This window comes from Anabrus simplex, chromosome 1 (assembly GCF_040414725.1).
Source record: "Anabrus simplex isolate iqAnaSimp1 chromosome 1, ASM4041472v1, whole genome shotgun sequence".
Classification (NCBI taxonomy): Eukaryota; Metazoa; Arthropoda; class Insecta; order Orthoptera; family Tettigoniidae; genus Anabrus; species Anabrus simplex.
Genome location: NC_090265.1, coordinates 1,258,371,251 through 1,258,386,899, shown reverse-complemented (window position 1 = coordinate 1,258,386,899; position 15,649 = coordinate 1,258,371,251). Strand labels below are relative to the sequence as shown.

At 35.7% G+C, this 15,649-nt stretch overlaps 1 protein-coding gene across 1 annotated transcript in view; it reads right to left on the bottom strand.

Annotated features, from left to right (window-relative positions):
- LOC136858647 (furin-like protease 1) overlaps nt 1-15,649 on the bottom strand; it is a 618,861-nt gene that overhangs the window by 16,783 nt on the left and 586,429 nt on the right. The gene's annotated exons all lie outside the window — the stretch shown is intronic.

Here is a 15,649-nt window from a genome sequence, read left to right as displayed (position 1 = left end):
GGGGTATATACATCAAAACTGAAGCCGGGATGAATGGCTCAGACGGTTGAGGCGCTGGCCTTCTAACCCCAACTTGGCAGGTTCGATCCTGGCTCAGTCAGGTGGTATTTGAAGGTGCTAAAATACATCAGCCTCGTGTCGGTAGATTTATACTGGCACGGAAAAGAACTCCTACTGGACTAAATCCTGGCACCTCAGAGTCACCAAAAATGGTAAAAGTAGTTAGTGGGACATAAAGCCAACATTATTATTATTATTTATTTATTTAATTAATTAATTAATTAATTAATTAATTTATTTATTTATTTATTTATTTTTTTTTTAAAACTTACAAAACGGTAAGTTTTTAATGCTCTCTGAGCTAATTTCACCAGAGAGGAAAAGGTTGACAGTTTACCAATTTAAGTATGGTAATAATAGTTTTTGAGATTTTGACTCATTATTATACAACAAAACTTTCAATAAAGGAGCAATATTACACATTTATTACAATTAAAAAGATGTATGGCATGATTATAGAATTAAAATCATTTAGTATTTGACTACACACTAAGAAACTTACAGACACTACAGAGACTGCCAGACTGACGAATGCATGCGGTAAGCATGTGAATCAGAATTCAGTGTCCATGACCTTGGCAAAAAAGTATACGCCTGCTACCCTTCCTCGCAGCACATGCAAAGTCTCCACTAATTGCTGTGGCGCTATACAAATCGGTCAAATGAGACAAATGATATTTTTGTGTGTATTTCTGCTATTATTGTTAATAATTTTAAAAATATAAGGGAAAAATAGTTGATAAGACAACAGGGCTAGTACAAATTGCTTTGTTCAATAATTCCTATGATTCCTACTTAAAGCTGGCTAAAATGGAATAAAAATGTAATATTTTCTTCACAAAGTGGGGCGTGGGGGCCACAGCCCCCCCTCACTCCTCCCTAATCACCGCTACTGGTAGTGTGTTGGCCTTCATATCCCAAGATCACAAGTTCAAACCTGGGAGAGATAGTTTTGGATTTTTTAAGAGCGTAAGAAAGTACTTTTGGCTTCCCATGCTGTACGATGTCAGCATATGAAACATCTCTGGCAACAGAGTTCATGATTACCCAGCATTATTATTATTATTATTATTATTATTATTATTATTATTATTATTATTATTATTATTATTATTATTATTATTATTACTATTATTATTATTATTATTTTGCAAATTTGAATTCTGTTTGTACCTGAAGAATATCTGCAGATTTCTTATGGCTTAACACTGTTATTGAGGAGGGCAAGTGTGACTAACAGATACAGGTGCAAGCTTATTAAACCTAATATTCTAATGTTTGAATACAAAAGTTTCTATAAATGCATACAGAATTTAAAAAAAAGGGGTTGCATATACTATCTACCACTGTAAGAAAGCAAGCAATATGTTTTTTTTTTTAATGTAAGAAGCATTATTAGCATTATAATTATTGCAAAATATGAAAGTGAATGTAAGATAAATATGAAATGGGCACGTCATAATAATAATAATAATAATAATAATAATAATAATAATAATAATAATAATAATAATAATAATAATAATAATAATAATAATAAAATTAAGAAGACAAGAATTCTAAAATTCCAATCATGCCCATGGATACTGTAAACCCTTCAGCAAAGGAGGCAAACACCAAACCAGCCTTGCTTCACAGCCAGCCTGTTAAAATCACCAGCAGGTACCGGTAAGGAACTTCATGGAATGTTGAGTTAGGTATTTATTTACCACTGAAGAAAAATGTCCAGCAGGTGAAGAGTTATAAGGAATGTTGTGTTTATAGGTCTCTACTAAAGTGCAATATTAAAAAATATATATATATATTTATCTAAGAACTGTATTAACTTAAATTTTAAAATAATGTAAAATATATCAAATGACAGAAATACCTAAGCTTTAAATTTTTTATCACTTCGATATCAATGACTTCCAGAATAGGTCTATGGACGTAAGACTCATTATGAAAATCATTCATACTGTATTTTGAGTGGGACATGAAACTGTATTCACTGATACTAAGTACCTATACTACTAGGTGAAAGCGTTATAGGATGTTAAAAATCGGTGATCTACTTAATTAATGCAGATATGTTCGTTTGTAAAAAGTAGACTACTGAATTTTCAAGGTAATTACATTCAGGGAATTGTATAGCATACAGAGGCTAACTGGTTACTGCAGGAAATATCCATGCAAGAAACAAAGCATTATGAGTTATAATTCATAGCTACATAGTGATAGATATACAATAACATGCAGACACCCATAGTATTATTCAGGACAAACTTACATGCACGAAAGGAAAGAGTACATTGAAACAGTTAGTAAGAGGCCAACTCACCCCTTCAATGCTAAGTAGTCCCCCGGAGAACCACAGCCACTCTAAGCCCCTCCACCTGAGTCTGGGTCAACCTGGGTAAGCAGCAAACAAGAACAACACACACAATCCCAGCCTCCAAAATGGAGGCCAATCCCTTGGCTAGCTGTATACTCAATTAAACAAAGGGAACATATGAGAAGTTTAAGACAAGCACATTACTACTATAGAAAGGTAAGGAAGTGGAGATAGTATCTTAACTCTTACTTCAGGCACATAGCTGAATCAATGAAAAACAAAAGTCTCTTTGCACAATTTGTATTTGCTCAGAACTTGATTTATTCATTCAGCTACTCAAAAATCATTCAAACATTGATATTCTAATGCATAAAATGCCAAATATATTTTAACTTAAGGCTATGATTAAAATAGGTTACCGGTATGCTAAGAGAAAAATGAAATAATATCAAAAGTTAGAAAGCTGCTGCTGTTAAGTTTGGTGACTGACTATGTTCTTCTCACAGAATATAAGTAGATTTCTTTCTCATCCTAAGCTTTCTGGTGTTCAGATAAGCTTAGAGGAAAACGATATCTTGCACCGATGGAAAGATACCGGTACATAGACTACCCATAAGAAGATTCAACCAAAATATTAACATAATAGCAATTCCATCTCATGATCACTGATTTGAACAGAGAAGTGTAGAATACATAGCCTTACAATTCTGAATTTTAAAGAGATATATGGTACCAAGTCATGTCAAATTTTGAACTGATAATTGGTGGACAAAGTGCTGTGTAATACTTTAATTTACAACAAGCTTTTGTAGGAAAATTTACTGATAACATTTTTATAACAGAAGTGTCCCAAGCTGTAACTAAAGGGTCACTAATACTCAAGTATGAAGTATTATGGAGGTTAATGCTGGTTTACTCATTCTTGAGTATTACAGGTTTCTATATTTTGTAATCTTTAGTGCACTAGTACCAGTATGCTATTTTGGTATGATATTTTGAACTTGATTTATTTGGTACCAGTATATGCAGTTTGATCTGTATGCTTTGTCTTCAAGTTAAAGAAAGCAGAACATATTTATTGTGAAATTAGTAAATGATTCTTAACACTAACAACTAAATGGTAACTGCATCTTCCATTTTAAGCATTACTGCTTGAGAAAGAGTGAAATCGTCGAAAATATTGACTTTTGAAGTGAAAGGAAAAGTCTTCCAGATGCACGCACGCACGCGCACACACACAGAGAGAGAGAGAGAGAGAGAGAGAGTGGTCGGAAAGACATGAACTGTGTATATGAGCGTTAGAGGCTAGGTCATACTGATAAATAATTTGAAAAAAGATTCGATATCTTGCACTGAAGACCGGCTTGAGAGCACCAATCGAAGAAACAAAACCTTTTCCATGGGGGGGATTTAAACCTCAGAGCTGACAGGAGCGCACCATAGCAAGTATGCTACAGTTACACTGGCTGAAACCCACCGTGTTTTTGTATTTGATGCTAAATATTAATAATGGTGAGTGGCCTCCGATGAAGCCTGGTGCAAGTCGTCGAGTTGACGCTGTTTAGGCGACCTGCGTGTCTGTGAGGATGGGGCCCTACCTATGATGAATTCTAATGATGAAGATAGCGCACACACCCAGCCCCCGAGCCATCGGAATTAACCATGAAGTTTAAAATCCCCAACCCGACCGGGAATTGAACTCGGGACCCTCTGGATCAAAGGCCAGCACACTAACTATTTAGCCATGGAGCAGGACTATTTGATGCTGATGTCTCGCGATGGTTTTCAAGCCGGTATTAAGCCACATGCAGATTTAACAACACCGCCTTGCAAAGCCCATTTGAATTTGCCCGTGTAGTAATCTAATTGGCTAACTTCAGCAGCTGATAAAATGAAATGAAATGTCGTATGGCTTTTAGCGCCGGGATATTCCAGGACGGGTTCAGCTCGCCAGGTGCAGGTCTTTCTATTTGACTCCCGTAGGCGACCTGCGCGTCGTGATGAGGATGAAATGATGATGAAGACAACACATACACCCAGCCCCCGTGCCACTGGAATTAACCAATTAAGGTCAAAATCCCCGACACAGCCGGGAATCGAACCCAGGACCCTCTGAACCAAAGGCCAGTACGCTGACCGTTCAGCCAACGAGTCGGACAGCTGATAAAATGACGGCGCAAGATATTAATTTATATTTCAAATTATCAGTACGACAAACTCTCTAATGATAGGTAAGTCACTATTCTAATAAATTGGTATGCTAGATGACATGTTTCTTAAATATAGTATGAACTACATGGTTTTCTTTTTCAAGGTCAAATCACCATCATAAGAAGGTTATCAAATATAAACTCTTCTAACAAAATGAAAATCAGGATTTATTTCAAGCAGAGAATGAATAATTAGAAAGTATGTTAACCCTTAATTAGTCGCTCACGGAGATTTCCTCCGGGCCGATTTCATTTTGCACGGTACCGAACTTCCCAGTCAAACTGTTGGTCTCCCCACCCCTATATCTTTCTCCTTGTTCATTTGGACTCATCCTGTCAGCATTTCGGCATGATCGTGCATCCTGTGTGCGAGTGTGGGATCATTGTTGTGACGAGTGAGGGATCATTGTTGTGACGAGTGACATCGCCTGGACATTTCTTCCGTGTGAAAAAAAGTAAATTACCTTATATTTTAGTGCATATTTTTTTATTTTCTAGGTTGATAACCTTGTTGTTTTGTTCTTCTAAATGCATTTTAGAAAAATATTATTTCATATTTCATATGATGTGATTTTCGTAGGTAATGGCGAGTCTCATCAATTTAATATCATAAGACCATTTGTCATAGTTAAGGTGTACAGTATTCTGATTTTAGGTCAAACAAACTATGTAAGAATAACCTATTAGTACTTAAAAGGGTTTCTTGTAATTATACCGAAGAATACTGCAAACGAACATGCCAAAACAACATCTCAAAGGACGAAATTTATGCGCATTTTTAACCCCGGAGGTTACCTCCGTGCGCGACTAGTAACGTAATAATTTTCGTGCGACTAGACAAGGATTAACAAAGAAATTTTTCACTCACTTTCACCATTTAGTCACCAGTATTTCATACCTATTTTACAATGAATAGAAAATTCAGTGGGCCAGGAGAATGGCAGTTTAAACTCACAAATATATCATACTAATTCTAGAAAAAACTGAGTAGGTAATGGTAACGACTTAGTGGGAAAAAAAAAAACTATTGACAAGAAGAGTTTCTACACAGAACTAATTATGAGGGAATATACAAATCTAGAGAAAAGTTCTATTATGAAGAGTTATATCTAGCCCACATCAACATGCTTTCTAATAAATTTGTTCATCTGTCTTCAATGTTATTGCTTCCCCTTTCTTCCTTCCTTCACTTTGTTTTTGTTACAAAGTGAAGGTAGTCAACTGATCAGCTAAGTCCATCACAATTTCCAGTGTATTAATAGGTAGTAGACAAGCTCTACTGAAGGTTAATGTTGATATCTGAAGGAAACTTTGGTTGTTTTGCTAATCTGTGCCTTATTTCACATTTCCCTCTTTGTGATCAGAGGTTTTGAAAATGATTAACATATTGGCTTCAGAACATATTTGGCATTTAATGTATTAATTCAACAACATTATTATGAAGTATAGACATACCGGTACTCTACAAAGAAGATTAGAGATAAAACAGAGAGGAGATTTCCAACAAAACAGAAATATCACTACTGAAGAACCAAAGGGAAAGCATTTCTTAGTTCGAATAGAAACAATACATAGGCCTACCTTGCTTAAAACAAAATGAATAGTCTATACCCACTACCACTACTACTAAGTTTGGTGTATTCATTACACTGATATAAAAGTGACATCAGGAAAGGATTCAGCTCAAGAAAAATGTCTGAAAGAAACATTGTTATATAACAACAATTAGTGCTCTATGGTCAGTATTCATCAAAATTCAATAAACTATGATAAATGGTTATGCATTACTGTAACTAGAAACATCTGAGATGTAAGTTACCTTAGTTCAGTCAGAGGTATACTTGTAAGTTTACAAGTACAATATATGTGCAGTGTGAAATCTATTTATTTTTTAAACCTGAACTTGTCTCTACTTCTTTTAAAATTTAGTTTCCTTTCTTCATGATCTAGCACAAAAATATTTCAAAATATTGTTGGTACTCTTAGAAAGAGGAACTCTTGGAGTACTACCACCTCATGGGACATGGAATTAAAAGTGTGACAATTGAATATTATGATTAATTATGTGTTATTTGTAATATTTTATGGATGTAAAACAATTTTAACAAACAAAGAAGGTCCAATGTAAAGACTCAACCTTGAGATAATCATTTTAAAAGGCTGAAGATGCTCGATAAAACGAGCAAAACATGTCCCTGTTAATGTTTGTATTGTAATAAAATGTCCTTCTAGAGAAAATAAACATTTTTATGTATTGAATTAGGTGGAAAATAAAACAAGAATTGTAACTATTATGGATCAGGCGATTCGAGAAAATTGTATTGCACCCTTCAGCATGAAGAAATCGAATGACAGAATGCACTTAACATTTGGCAGGAGACTCTATTGTCCTAGGCATGTTCACGTGCTCACTGCGTGCTCAGAACTGACAAGTGCGATGTGACTCGGTCGACAGGTATACTAGAGACACTGCGCAACACATCTGCACAAAGCTTCATCGGATTCCTCACTGTGGTTTTAATTTCATGACTGATCAGAGGTTGAAAAAAATAGCCCTCGTAGTTTAGGCATGATGGTGCAAGAAATGAAGAGACATCATCTCAAACTATTGTACGATTTTCAATAATTTTGCACATATCAGGCCAATATCTAGTTTAGTTCCCTAAGCCTTTATTTTCCTAGGTAGCCTATGGCCTGCTTGATTCGAGTTTATTCCTATTTCTATCTTTCCAGTACCGATACCCTCCTGCCATTCTTATTTCTTTCATATCTGCTCCTTCTAACTTACGAAGTTTATTGATATGAAGGTGATAGCCAACATACTGATAGTCTGTAGCATGCCGAGCACTCTTGTACAGCAAGTTGTTGTAATGATAGTTTCATCTGATAGTCCGGCACTCTCTTATTTAGAACTAGCTGATGTACCCGTGCTTCGCTACGGAATTCAAAATTTTATGCAGAATTCTAGGTTAGGTAGTGTAAACGTTGTGAGCAAGATTGTATTAAGATGCATAGCTCTTAATGTTGCCCTAGAAGCACGACGGGCAAGTCACCAACGTCTCTTCTCACATCAAGACAGGGTTAGGGAATTTTCATTGTAATGGTAGGCCACCTTACCTACCGTCAGTCACAATCAGGTTGGGGAGTTTTCATTACAATGGCAGACACTCACTCTCCGCCTGCCTTAAAAAATTCTCAGAAAGACTCTCTTGGTGGTTTTCCCAACTGAAATGAACATGGGTCATTACAATGACGTCGGTAGGAATGGCGCGATTAAAAGCAACACCTTCATATGAAATACTCGACCAAATGAAAAACCACACAATTTTTTCACTTTTAACGAATAGTACTATGCTGCCAAACTAACAGTCCAAAGCTACAGAGCTGGAATGACCAAGACGCTAGACATCCGTGATCCATGAACAATCTTCGTCCTTTCTTCGGCGAGGGGGGGGTTGTTCAAATAGTGGATAGTCCCAGGGCAAAAACTATGCCCGTTTAATCGGCTTCCTGGGCGTACCCGATGAGTCGGAAAATCTCAATTCACTACACTGGCGGGGGAAAGAACTATCTGACGTGGAGGCAATTTTTCCTCCAAGCCAGAGAAGAAACCACATCTTCGCTGCTAATTTGGAATAAAATTAATGTGGGTTTAATGAAAGTAGAGAGGAAGAAGCTTTTCCTAAGAAACGGCTCTTTTCAAGATTGAATTTTGAGTTATTTAGTGAATTCTGGTACTATAATTTGGAATAGGGCGAAACTGTAATTCCAGACCAGTTCATACTACTACTCCTACTACTACTAACTGAGCCTCTGACTTAAGTGCGCACACTGCTCATTCAAAACAGCGCGTCAGATTAGGTATCGAATAGCTGGCATACTATGATGAACCAGTGTGTTACGGACCAGCAGTATCAGAAAATGTATGAATCAGAGGATTGGCATGCTAAAGAAGAAAGTTATCTAACTCCTCAGCTATTTCCCGCCAATATTCAGTTAGGCTGTTATACTCGGTACGCAGCAGTATTCCCATCTATCGGAGTTGAATGTCAGCATAAGAGACAAAGAACATTCCAACAAACAACGGTCAGTGTAATGTTATTGTTGATCTATGTTACGCGCTTTCGATATTGTAGGCCGTCACATTATTAATTGTCTTCTGGTTCTGAAATACCACTCTTATCATAGTCGGTACGGTAAAACTGAATAAAACATAAATGATTGGAAATTATATTCTCTATAACTTTTGTTATATAGTATTTTTCCATAGGACCAAGAACATAGGTATTTAAAAATTAAATTTTAGGTGCCTTCCCCTAAACTACCATTTCAGCCAGATGAATAACATTGTTTATAGCTTAAACTGTAGTTTTTTATTCCCCGACTCTATATACCGAGTTTCATTAAATTCTGTTTACCCATTTTGTCGGGGCTCGGCGTTGATATGGAATTAGCAACAAAAATCCAAATTCATGAATATCTGTGTTATCATAGCCGGTACGGTAAAAATGCATAAGACGTAAATGATCGGAAATTTAATTATACATAACTTTAGCTGTGTAGTATTTATCGATATGACCACTAATAATATAAATATTTGAGAATTGAATTTTAGGCCTTCCCCTAAACTACCATTTCACTCAGCGTGAATAAAATAATTTATAGCCTAGATTGTAGCGGCTCACCCCCTGACTCTACATACCGATTTTTATTAAATTCTCTTCAGCCGTTTTCTCGTGATGCGTGTACAGACAGACAGACAGACAGAAATTACGGAAAAGTAAAAACTGCAGTTTCTTGTTACTGTGAACATGATCGATACATAAATACCATTCTTTTCAAATTCTGAGCAATGTACAGGCAAAACTCTTATTTTATATATATAGATAGCAAATTGGGCAAATTTATAGAACAATAATACCAAACATGTACCTGTAAGATTTAAAACCACCGTGATTTTAAAGTATTTTTTGTGCTTTTGAAGTTGCCCTGTTAGAAAACCAAGGTCAGTTACAAAACCAATTTACCAAGGAAAATTTTTGAGGTAGGAAATTTCTGCACAGGCCAACATACTTTAACCACATGCATATTGCATACTATGAATATGTTGGCTATTGCCTTCATATTAATAAACTTATGTCATTGTAATGTTCATATAACCATGGTACCTAGTTGTAGGAGTAATTTCTTGCATGATTTTTCACACACAGTTGCACAAATAATATAGAAAACTTAATTCAGTATTATAAAAGAGTAAATATAGGAGAGAGACACATTACGATTGCAGCATTACCATTTGAAAGTATATTGTAATGTGGGTAAGCAACATTAGGGTAAAAATATACGATAGCCCAGGCAGTAAGTTATCTTTTTAACTTCTTCTTCTTCTTCTTCTTCTTCTTCTTCTTCTTCTTCTTCTTCTTCTTTCACCCTTGTTCAAGGAGCTCCTTAGGTTAAGCAGCAGATCACTGTCTTCCATTTCACCCTCTCCTTGCTCTGATCCATTTTGCTGCTTCATATAGGCTATTATTACAGTGGGCTTGCTGCACTAAAAGACATTTTATACCTAACTGCAAGGTTTCGACAAGGCTGCTCCTAACCTACAGAACAGATGCTGCATGCTGGTTTATTTGTCCGATAATGCTGCAACATGGGAAATCTATGATGTATGTTAGAAGGCCAAGGCAATGTGTGTTCCAATACTAGCATCAAATGGGAGAGGCAATCTACAGATATACACACAGAATGCAGTATTGTTCTATTTTATTATGCACAAACTGAATACAGACTTGCACCCAAGCAGCTAATGTTCTTCAAAATAGTTCCTCAGGGCACTAACACATTGTTGCCAAAGATGTGGAAGGCAATGAATACCATAGGTAGTGTTGGTTGCATCAGCGTGCAACCCCTGTAGCCGATTTGCCATTATAATGGTCTGCAAAGTGCATCCCAAACAATGGCTTCTTCATTTTCGGAATAAGATCAACGTCACATGGGCTGAGATCTGCTGAACATAGAGGGTGTTCTAAGACTGCTCACGCCAACAGCTGTACAAGGACCCTGACGGGAGCTGCAGATCGAACTGTAGCTTTATCATGGTGGAGTACGAGATTGTCCAGTGGTGCTGGACATTTCAGCGGAAGTGCAGTATATAATGGAGATGATGCTGAAAAAATGTGCAGTAGTTTGTGTTCAGTTTGTGTGAAATAAAATACTACAATAATGTGTTCTATCTGCATATCCTTTGACTCCCCCCCCCCCACTGTCTTTATCTCTACACCCCAAGCTCATTTGATTGAAATGCATAGTATCTTCACCATCCAACACACATCGTGGATTCCTGTGCAGCAGCAGTCACAGATGATATAACACCAATGCCGGGACTTATGAAATGACCTACATATGTTTATCAAGCATGGAAGGATACAAATAAAACAGAAATTTGAAACAGAAATAAGAAAGTATTCAATTTTTTGAAACACCTGAATGTAAATTAAGAAAGCAGCATGGGTAAATGATTCACACTGACAATCATTATTATTTTTCAAATATTCCTGTCATGTTCAAAACAGCTGTTTAGTTATTTAAAATTTGTTGAGGCATGATATGAGGAATAATGTAAAACAAATGTATGTTGAACCAACATACCTGTTTAGTAGATAACATTAAGGTAATAATTCAACAGATATTAAAACAATTTATCATTTATTTCTCTGTAACCTTATTATACAAATACTGTTTTCTAGCTTGGTAAAAGATATGTCTTCTTATAAAGAAACCATCAAAGCAAATTATTATTAACAACGAATGATGACAGAGGTCTGTTCCTACTGGAGAGAGAAGATGCAAGTTCTATAGCTGCTATGCCGGGGAATTACCTCCACTCACAATTTCTTCTGACAGTAAATCTATTTAATCCTGTACATGACAATAGAAATTTGGTAAAGGATTGTTGTCCAATACTTACTATTGGATATGAAAACTATTCCTTATAAAGTAAATTAAGACTAAACATTGTGGCCATCAGCAAAGTCAAAATTACTCAGTAAACAAGAAGAATTCTCCTCTGTTGAATGAGTACCTATGGAAAATGCTGACAGAATGCCAAAACTTGATAGGAATATTTATACTGTACCACTCCAAAACAGAAAATGTTTAAACAAATTTATATACATAGGGTATATGGAATTTAACTACCTTCAGTTAATAGTGATGTCTTGCAAGGATGACCCTGATTAACAGGTCTGCCAATGATTAATGCAAGACACACATTTTTGTAAGGTAGCAGAATAATTATATTTCATATAAGAAGGCATTAATCACTAAGTTCTTCAAAAATTCCTATCAGTTGAAAATAGGAATTAACAGATCAATCATGTTTTCAGAATCACTTCAAAACAAAAGTATGTTCTCTTTGGTATCTACTTTCTGGTATTTTCCAATGTTAATATTTTTCTGGGAGAATGGAGAAAATCAGCTACTTCAGACACCTAAATGTTCACTAGTTTGAATAGTCATTTTGGATCTATAGTGGAAGAAGGTAAAGAAACTAATTAGCTAGACTGCTATGTATGACAAACGGCATGTTCAGTGACACTGAAACCAACAATAAAAAATTATTTTTTAGTATGTATGTATGTATGTATGTATGTATGTATGTATGTATGTATGAACGAACATAAGTCAAATTCCAATTTTACTGCTCAGAAACTAACGAATAAAGCTTGCTGCAACTTGTGTATGTGCTAATTTGTAGGCACACAGGAGTATATGTCAATGAAAAAAACGTAGGTGCAGCGACAGTACTGAAAGAGAGGTACTGTATATTGGGGAGGTAAATGAGTCATTCACTTTTTTTTTCCTTTTTCTGTATTCAGAAAGCTCTGAACTTGTCATCATTCTCAGAAGAATTGTGTCTGTCTGTATATGGAGAAAACGTGATGTCTGTCCAACAAGTACAGAAAGGGTACGGTACCTTGAATTTGCAGTGGATAAAACAACTGTGAAAGACAAAGAGCAGAGCAGTCACGTATTAACACCACAGGAGTTCATTAATGCTACTGATGAAATGGTATGAAAGAACAGACGTCAGTTGGTGGTGCTCTGGAGATGAAATAGCATAATGAACAGGATGGCACTCTCAAAAATTCACATAAGTTGAAAATAGGAATTAACAGATCAGACATCCCTCTGAGGGAGTGACACCAAAATGAAACAGTGTTCTTCATCCTGAACTATCTTTACCCATTCGCCTACAAAGAAATAAATAAAAAGGAGGAACTTACTTTGTGACTTGCCCTTGTATGAATCTGTGTATATACTGGGTATATATGATTAAAATGTGTTGAGGTCACATCATCAAAACATTGTAATAATGTATGCTGATAATGTGTAGTTAAGAGTAAATTTTTGTTTGTTCCTGTGAACGTTAAATAGAGATGGGAACTATAGGCACGAATAATTTAGAATGAAAACATATTTGAACAAGGCGCAAGTGTAATCTAGCCGCTCTACAGTTATGCCGGTGGGTTGCATAAATTTCAGGGGTTCTGATAGTTCAGATCACTGGGCGAGTTAGCCATGTAGTTAGGGGCCCGCAGCTGCAAGCTGGCATCCGGGAGATAGAGGGTTCGAGCCCCACTGTCGGCAGCCCTAAAGATGGTTTCCTGTGGTTTCCTATTTTCACACCAGGCTGTACCTTAATTAAGGCCACAGACACTTCCTTCTCAATCCTATCCCTTTCCTATCCCATCATCACCATAAGACATATCTGTGTCCATGCGACGTAAAACAAATTGTAAAAAAACTTCAGATCGCTAATATTTTTGCTCCTTGGTTAAATACGTTTGCATTTTAACTTATTTGTGCTTATAATTCCGATCTCTAACAGTGAAATCTGGTGCAGGTATATTCCGTCATATTCCCAATTATTTGGAGCCACCACTACATGTGGATTTGGCCCAGTATTCTGGTTAGATGCCCTTCCTGATGTCAACTCTATGTGGATGGATGTACTGTATTAACTTGTTGCACGAATCTGTGGAGAAATGGGTATCAAGATGAATACGAACAACCAGTCCCTGAACCACAGGAATTAATCAGACACAACTAAAATCCCTGGCCTAATCAGGAATTGAACCCTGAATCCTGTGAACCGAAGGCAGCTACGCTGACCTATCGTTTAAGGAGTTGGATGGTACAGATATATTCGCTGCTGAAAATGAATAATTTAGAGTTTATTAGTCTTAGTTGCATGAGATGATTGTTTAATAAAAAGAAAAAAAACTTTGTGGTACAGAAAATAAAATCCAGTATGACTAGCTTTCAAAAATATTTATGAAGATAAGTTGTGTATTTTTTTCTTTGCTAGTTGCTTTACGTCGCACCAACGCAGATAGGTCTTATGGCGATGGTGAAGATAATAATGTCCCAGAAGGTTTCATGATTATCAATGAATGCACATCTATGATGCAAAAAAAATAATGTGCATTAAGGATGCTGTTTTCTATGTACTATTTAAAGATGGAATGTCAAACTAAAGCTTATCATTGTGTAGAATGTATCAGAAGCAACATTCAGTTCCAGTACTTCCTGCTTTCATTTTGGTGGTAGATTTTCCCCATTCTCCTCCAGTGGGTAAAATGCTTTCTCCCTTTTTTAAATGATAAACAGACAAAGCCAGTGTTTGGGAACTGTGCATGATGATTGTGCTTACTGATGAAATCTTAAGGTGGTAACCACTGGTGACCACTCAGTAATTTGACTTTCTATGCTATATGTGCGGTCAATATGACAATACACTTAAAAAATTATCTTGTAAGGCATTATTCATTTTTGTAATACAGACCTGTAGAAATCCTCTCATCCCCTATGTAGACCATATGTAGTCCATATGTGTTTTACTACAGTATGTTTTAAGAGAAGATTATTTTTTCTTTTCAATCAAACACACTTTGAGAGAAGCAGATGTTATAAGAACACATAAACCATTATATCATGCCTTTGAACTCTAACAGACACTGGAAATGCCGTCTTTAATGTTTTGTTTTACATGGAAAGTGTTGGATTACTCACTGATTCCTTGAAAGAAACAATGAGCAATTGAAAATAATTAGTGCATTATACAAGCTACTCTAGATTATAGTAACTTCAAAAATAAAACTCCAAATTATATACTCATTTTTGATGTATTTCACTAGAAGTCATAAACAACAATGAACCTTATGAAATTATCAGCAACGGATGTCATCTTTCTCCAATAGAAACAATGGATACAAAACTGGAGTCATAAATATTGTTTAAACATAATATCATAACAAATCAATCCCTATATATATATAATATATAAATATCTACATCACAATAACAGACTACCATGAGCTGTAGTTGAGCCACATAATACTTCAGGAACGTTGCAAATCAACAGACAGAAAAAAAAAAAAAACAAAAAAAAAACACCATTCCACCACATAATCTAATTAATATGCCACTTATCTCCCTGAGGCTCATGTGACAATCCAGTGTAAATATATTTATATAAAGCATTTCATCTTACAAGAAACAGCTTTTATAACTACCAATTTTGGGCCAAAGCCTTTAAAAAGAAAAATACATATCTGATTATAATAGAAGACTAATTTGAAGAACATTAATGATGAATCAATCAGTCAATCAATCCTGATCTAGGGCAGTCACCCAGGTGGCTTATTCCCTATCAGTTGATTTCCTAGCGTTTTCTTAAAAGGAACAACAAAAAAAAATATATATATAATTTAACAATGAATAACTTCACTACTTCTGTAGTCACTACATCTTTAGTCAAGACATTATCATTCATTGTTAATTCTCATCATCATCACATAATGGTTGTTGCTTTAAAGAAATATGTAGTGGTAACAATTTAAAACAAACAGAAAAGATGCAATACTATTGAAGCAAGCACTTGCACTCCATGCAAATTACTGAGTCATAGAGTCTTAAAACTTTACCTGGTGCTGAAGTGATTACATTACATAAGGGAAGACTTACTTTATAGCCAAAAAATATTTCATGTAAGAATATTTTC